Genomic DNA, 7,226 nt, shown 5'->3' with positions numbered 1-7,226 from the left:
GTCATCAGGCAACGCGTACATGGACTATAAAATGCACCAACAGCCTCGTTTATGAAATTGTGATGTTACATTGCATGTACTGTCAAGGCCGATAACGCCATGCGTCTGAAGTTTGGAGTAATTTCAAACTCAAGGCATCGTCGTATTAAAACCTTTTTTAATATTAAAAGTCTGGATTCCACAGCATAATTATATGGAATGGAATTATGACTGCTATTTGGCACATCGAAGCGCTCCAATTTGATAGCAATGAAAAATAAATTTGTGCATCAGAAGGGACAAAATCCGCCATCTTGTGCTGCCACTTTAAAAGGATATATTTTTTAAACAACAACAACGTGAGAATAGAGATTTGAAACAACAACAACAGCAACAGCAACAACAACAACAACAACAACAACAACAACAACAACAACAACAACAACAACAACAACAACAACAACAACAACAACAACAACAACGACGACTACAACGACGTCGACATCAGCAGCAGCAATAAAATGCTAGACCACGTATATGTACTTCAAAGTACCTTTTAATTAACAAGTACGAATCAAAGGCTAAAGGGGAGGGAGGATAGAAGCATCGTCGGCAATCGTAGTGTAAAACAGCTGCACATATGAAGTTACAAGCAATCGTTTTATTTTCGCTAGGTTTGAGTACATACCAGTTGATGTTGTCGCCAGCCCAGCGGTGTTGAACTTAGCTGGTGAGAAGAAGACTCAGGGATGGGGATGTGCTACCTCTTTTCGTATCAACAAGAACAAGGAATTATGACTGCCTTTTCCACTCATCATTCATATTTAGAATATCCCAGTATGTGCCGTAGCATACCAGCGACTTGCTCCAACGGATTGAGGGATCAAGCAACTCAGCTAGAAACGAGATCTGTAGTAGGCAGAGCTACGCGAAACGCAGCTGGCAGTGACTATTCCTGGGAATGCCACTCCCCGTGTGCCGGAGTGACCCATCACATTCAAAGTGATATGAGGCAAGTACATTGAACATGAAGCGACGTCAGTATCGCCCGTCTTTCATGCCATGCATGCAACACGGCATGCATAACGGCCAACGTCTTTTCCCCGTGTTCACGCGGGGCCCTACGGACGGTAGGGTACGCCTAGGAACGCGGAAGAACAATGCTTGATTCACAGGGCAGTAGTCCTCACAAATCACCCAGGCATGTGTACTGACCCAGATATCTACACCTAAGACGGGACAATGAAAATTAATGATAAAATCTGTGATTCCAGTCGGTAAATGTGGTAAGACTGGAAACTGAAATTGGGCGAGCCAGGGCTTATACTCGCACAGTATAACTGAAGATAAGCATCGTTTGCCCCGTCGTTGGGTAGCTGTCATCTGCTTACTACAATCAGGAAAAACAAATATCATATCTTTCTCGAGTATTACTTTTAGTATCCTCAGAGGTCTCAGGAAAGACCGCCTGACGACCATGCACCGATAGGCGGTAGTATTAGCTCTTTGGGTAGAACAATACTCTTGCTCTTCTTGTGTTTAGAGAGGAGGGCCTGTATTCAGGGTTATAGCCAAAGCAGCCTTGAAGCTTCAAATGCCTGCTACATGCACAGAAAGCACTATTAGTTTGTATTGTCCAGCACGCGAAGCTCTTCAAACTGCTATCAGTGTGTCTCTCAGGACAAACATGATTCGGACCGGCTTTTCTACTAACGTAGACTCCGCTACTTTCTATCGACTATAATGGGCTGAAGCAATCTTGAAAAGCCGAGTTCACTGTGTGCTGAGTTTGAGAACATTGTACCATTATAAAAAGAAAGGTTCGCATATCCGCGTCGCCACCGGCTATACAATTATGTTGAGGGGCGCAACCAGCTTAGGAATTTTTGCTTGTGCCACAGCACAACCTTGCCTATTTATGAGCAGATGCGGTGCAAGGGAGGCGGAAATTCTCCCAATCAAATGACTTACCACCTTACCCTCACCCCTAGGCGCTGCATCTGCCACCTAGCACCGTGCTGATGGGTACCGGGTGGACTTTAAAAAGTGGTGTTACGTACACAACACGTTGTTCATGAGGTCGAAGAGAACGCTGCTGGACACAGTGGCAACCAGGCCCAGGGAACCATGAGAATGATGCTACCCTGGTTGTAACTACTTCAAGTATTACTGGTACTACATTGTTGTAGATAATGGGGTGTTCATTTCACAATCTGTCTCCACCATGCGTAGCTGACCATGCAGAGCTAGAATGAACAGGATGCCGTGTGGTCTCAGTTACTTACCGACCACCGTATGGGCAGACTGCGAAGACGCCCATTCATTCACGGGAATGATTAAACAACTCGTACAGTCGAGTAATACTGGGCTTTGCCATACCGGATTCTGGGAGGATAGGAACATTAGAACCATTATTTCAGGGGATCATTCATTTCAGTGATGGACAACCGATCCTCCCCCTGTGATTAGGAACATTGTACAACACTCTGCATGTAGATCTACTTCAAATAATTATATGACCGTACTTTCCCAAGCTAATCAGTGTAGGTGGGAAAGAACATACGTCCAGACCTTCACAATCAACAATGTCAGCAAATGCCAACAAATCTTTAAAAAAGAACTATTGGTACATGGACATACTGTACCTATTTTCTAGCTAGATGTAAGTGGCAAGTGGTAATCTACTGAATTGACTTTGCCGGAATACATGTACACGGGTTACACTGGTGGTTTCAAAGCGATGTTAGGAAGGACTATGGACCCGAACACTAGTACGTAGACCTACTGTAACACATCATGGGCTTGGGCACGGAGAGATTAGAGCAAGATACCGTGTGGCCGCAGTTACATGTGCATACCGTATGGGCAGACTTCGAAGACGTCCATTCATTCACGGGGAAGGTATTCCATGTCCATGTATATGTACATGCATACACGGTCAAAATAATACTGGGCTTTGCGATACCGAGTTCCGAGATCAGGATACCTGCAGTTGCCGTCTCAGTTAATTGCAGCCTCTCTAATCGTACTTGTGACCATAAATGATAAGCAGCATTTACGATGGCTATTGATGCCCTACGTCAGTACACATCGCCAGTAGCTTGACCGTGCTCGATTACATCTCCTGTCCGGCAAGACTGTGGTTGCATACGCCGGTTTGGGAGCAGTGCATGTGAATCTCCAGGACATGACAGGTATTCCGTGTCACCCTTCAGGATCTAGGAAGGGACGTCCGGACACAACTCCGTGTTCATATTTTCATGCTCGATGACATCGTGCCTACAACTGCAATCCATACGCATATACGTGTACATATAGGCTAGAAACCGAACCACTGGCGCCCGCCGAGAAGACTTGCTTAAAGTTCAACGAGCCATGCACTCCCCTTTGTGGAGAACACACTGATAATTATAATACTGCTGGTTTGGAGGGCTTGGAATGAGATTCAGACCCGCTGCGCCTGATGTCGAATATTCGCACTGATAGTTTTCCGCAAAGGTTCTCGTTCAGTTCTGCAAGTTCCTGATCATCAAGACCAATTCCCCAAAGAAGGACTTTCCTGTGGCGAGGAGACGCGACACACGTGAAGAGGTAAGCTGATACGTTAAAGTGCCAAGTGGACTGCATAGCCTAGCGCTAGCAGGCCTCCATTGATTCAGCTTCTCAATGAACTGCTGGTCCATGAAATCCGATTAAGCGGGTTTGCTAAGCCCCAGACCTAGAACCTGCGAACACTGGGAGGTGTGAACTGGTGCTGGGTGCAAACTTGACTTACATAATCGGATTTCGTTGTGCAGCACATGACAGCGGCGAGTTTGATGTAGATCTACCAGTGCCAGTAAAGAAGTACCGTACACAATCATGCAATGGAAGCGAAAACATTTGCACTGTAGATATTCACGAGGCCAGATTTCATCTTACACCTAGGCGGTAGTAGATGATGATCTACTGACCAAACCACTACTTTTGTAGTAGCTACCTCCGGGCCGTACCCACACATCCACGATAATAGAGAGGTTAAAGGGGAAGTTAAAGGGGAAGTGCATCGATTTTTCAAGTAGGGCTCCGATGAAAGACAATTGGATATCGGTTCCGATGGTATATCTCTCGCTTGCGTACGGCAAGGGAAACTTGCCATATCGCCGATTTCCTGATCCCGTTTCCATGGCGACTGCAGGTGATGACGCACATTCTGCTTAGCTCCGTGAGAGAGAAGGTCGATCACTGCAGAATTGTGTCATTTTGGCAGTTGTCTTCTTGTATTCACGAAGTGAAAGAATTACTGTGTTCAATGCTGTTAGTGCCGTGAACTGTTTATTAGTAGTCCTATCCGTTGTGTACTGGGACGTGACACCGACAGGGGAAAGCTGGAGTGCGGAGACGTTAGCTGGCAAGCGAAAATCGTGACGAACCAAGTGCTGAAATCTTGGTTGGGACAAATCAAACGTTCAGCATTTACCTCAACCAAGGACCATGCCGTTTGCTCTTTCCACTTCCTGAAGATGGATGCGCTACCTGCTGGAGACTCTCCTATCTCTCGTAACATCTTCTGAAGCTAGGTGAGACGACGAGTAGCGGGGATTAGCGAACGAAATAATGTCGTATGTTTTGAAATTTTGCTGCTCAGGAGAGATGGCATTATATGAACTTAGTCCATGTGAACTCAATCAGCCCATGAACTAACCCATGAACAAATGCTTTCCTTGCAGACGTGCATGTGTCTATCCAATCTACACGTAGAGATCATTCCATGCCCTCAGTGAATGGCCTATTTATATATTATTTGTCCATACACTTCATCTGCATGTTGTCTCTATGGAGAAGGGTATTGTTCATTTCATATGAAGAAGTTCGGGCAATAGATGCTTTCCTCTGGTACAATTCTGTTGACCTGATGTTCTTTCTAGCTTCATGGGTAGCTTAGGTGAGGTACCATCACCATCATGTTTACATGAGGGTCAAACACTGCACCGTTCTTTGTTGTGACATGACGCAAGTTATTGTAAGTGCTCGCAGACTCCATACATTCCAGCAACACCTAGCATGGTTTTCCGTCAACGTTGTGGGTGAACAAATTCCTGTCCAACATATTTATACAGACATGCCAGCACACACCATGCGCCATACACACACTTGCCCTGCCCTGTCGAGTCACAGCCACGTGGGCCCGGAAGGGCAGTGGAGAGAGAATGGGAGAACGCCGCCCCATGGCGCCCGGGACACAAAAACAAGAGCAACACACATAAATACACCACACACACACACACACACACACACACACACACACACACACACACACACACACACACACACACACACAAAATGAGAGTTCGGGTCATCTGCCACGAGACTGACGTATGGCCGGGGAGAGCTTCAGCAGCGGTGTCTATACCTGCCCTGGACCGAACGGAAGCAGCGGTCGCGGGACACACAGTATTCACCACAACACGCCTCCACTGTCGTTGGGGGCTGAGCCACACACTTGTGACGGGCAAGAACGCCACAGCGATCACACTGGCATGCTCCACGCTGCTCCTGCACACACTCTCTCTCTCTCTCTCTCTCTCTCTCTCACACACACACACACACACACACTCACACACACACGCACACACACACGTGCGCACATACTGCAAGAAAGAAAGAGAGCATGAGTGTCAGATTCTTGCATAGGAAGTGTTTATCAGCACACACTTATACATGCACATGCAGGCACTCAACGACCAACTATGCACCATGCCGTATGTTCGTCAAACATAAGATTGCAATACCAAAGAACAACATAAACAAGATCACATACTTCGTTCTCCTCCAAGTGTGTCCTCCCCAGCCATTTCCCTAGGCGGAATGTAGCCTACGAAATGGTTTCTCTAGACTAGGAGAAGATGCTTGGTATTCGCCATCTCTCCTGAGAAATGTTCAGCAAAAATTTCAAAACATACGACATTATTTCGTTCGCTAATCTCCGCTACTCGTCGTCTCACCTGGCTTCAGAAGATGTTACGAGAGATAGGAGAGTCTCCAGCAGGCAGCGCATCCATCTTCAGGAAGTGGAAAGAGCAAACGGCATGGTCCTTGGTTGAGGTAAATGCTGAACGTTTGATTTGTCCCAACCAAGATTTCAGCACTTGGTTCGTCACGATTTTCGCTTGCCAGCTAACGTCTCCGCACTCCAGCTTTCCCCTGTCGGTGTCACGTCCCAGTACACAACGGATAGGACTACTAATAAACAGTTCACGGCACTAACAGCATTGAACACAGTAATTCTTTCACTTCGTGAATACAAGAAGACAACTGAAAATGACACAATTCTGCGGTGATCGACCTTCTCTCTCACGGAGCTAAGCAGAATGTGCGTCATCACCTGCAGTCGCCATGGAAACGGGATCAGGAAATCGGCGATATGGCAAGTTTCCCTTGCCGTACGCAAGCGAGAGATATACCATCGGAACCGATATCCAATTGTCTTTCATCTGAGCCCTACTTGAAAAATCGATGCACTTCCCCTTTAAGGCAAAAATTAAAATTTCACCAGTTGTAGTCTTCGGGGTGCTGAGTCGAATGGTCTTGGTCCGAGAAAGCTGAGACGCTCCCTTCCTACTTGAATCCCAATCGAACTCGCGCACTTCCACCGAAACTGGGTGACTGCGCCCTACGAGATGGGGATTTGTATGCAAAATGTCACTAAAAGCGCCATTTCGTTCTTATAAAAGCACGGATGACCGCGATTGGCCCATATGTTGTAGCCTTTTGGACGCTGAGTCGACTGGTTTTGGTCCGAAAAGGCTGCGATGCAGCGTTCCTCCTTTATTCCCAATCGAACATGGTTGAAGAAGCGGTCACGTGCTCCTGGGTGCCCAAATCACCTGGTCACCACGCCAGCAGGCGACAACTTTCACACCAAGGTTCAACTCGAGTGACAGGACTGCACCCAAAAAGGTCAAAACAGGCTGTAAGTTGTACCCTGCAGGCTCGGTAGTAGTAGTAGTATTTATTTTATTTACCATCGGATGCCTCAACAGTGATACACACAACTCTTAAGAGGGCCGATAACGGGATAAGTGGAAAGGAAAGGAAAAGAAAAGAAAAAATAGAAAAATTGGAATTCAGACATCAAGCAGTACAGTAATCAAACACCAAGTCAACTTCAATCTTAGTACAAGAACTATCAAGATCATCGAGAAACTCAACAGATTCCAAAAAGAAGGTCAAAATACTTCTTAAACGCCACTGGGTCTTTAAAAAGA

Source organism: Sycon ciliatum, chromosome 8, assembly GCF_964019385.1.
Source record: "Sycon ciliatum chromosome 8, ocSycCili1.1, whole genome shotgun sequence".
In the NCBI taxonomy this organism is placed as follows: Eukaryota; Metazoa; Porifera; class Calcarea; order Leucosolenida; family Sycettidae; genus Sycon; species Sycon ciliatum.
Note: the sequence above shows the minus strand (reverse complement) of the source record.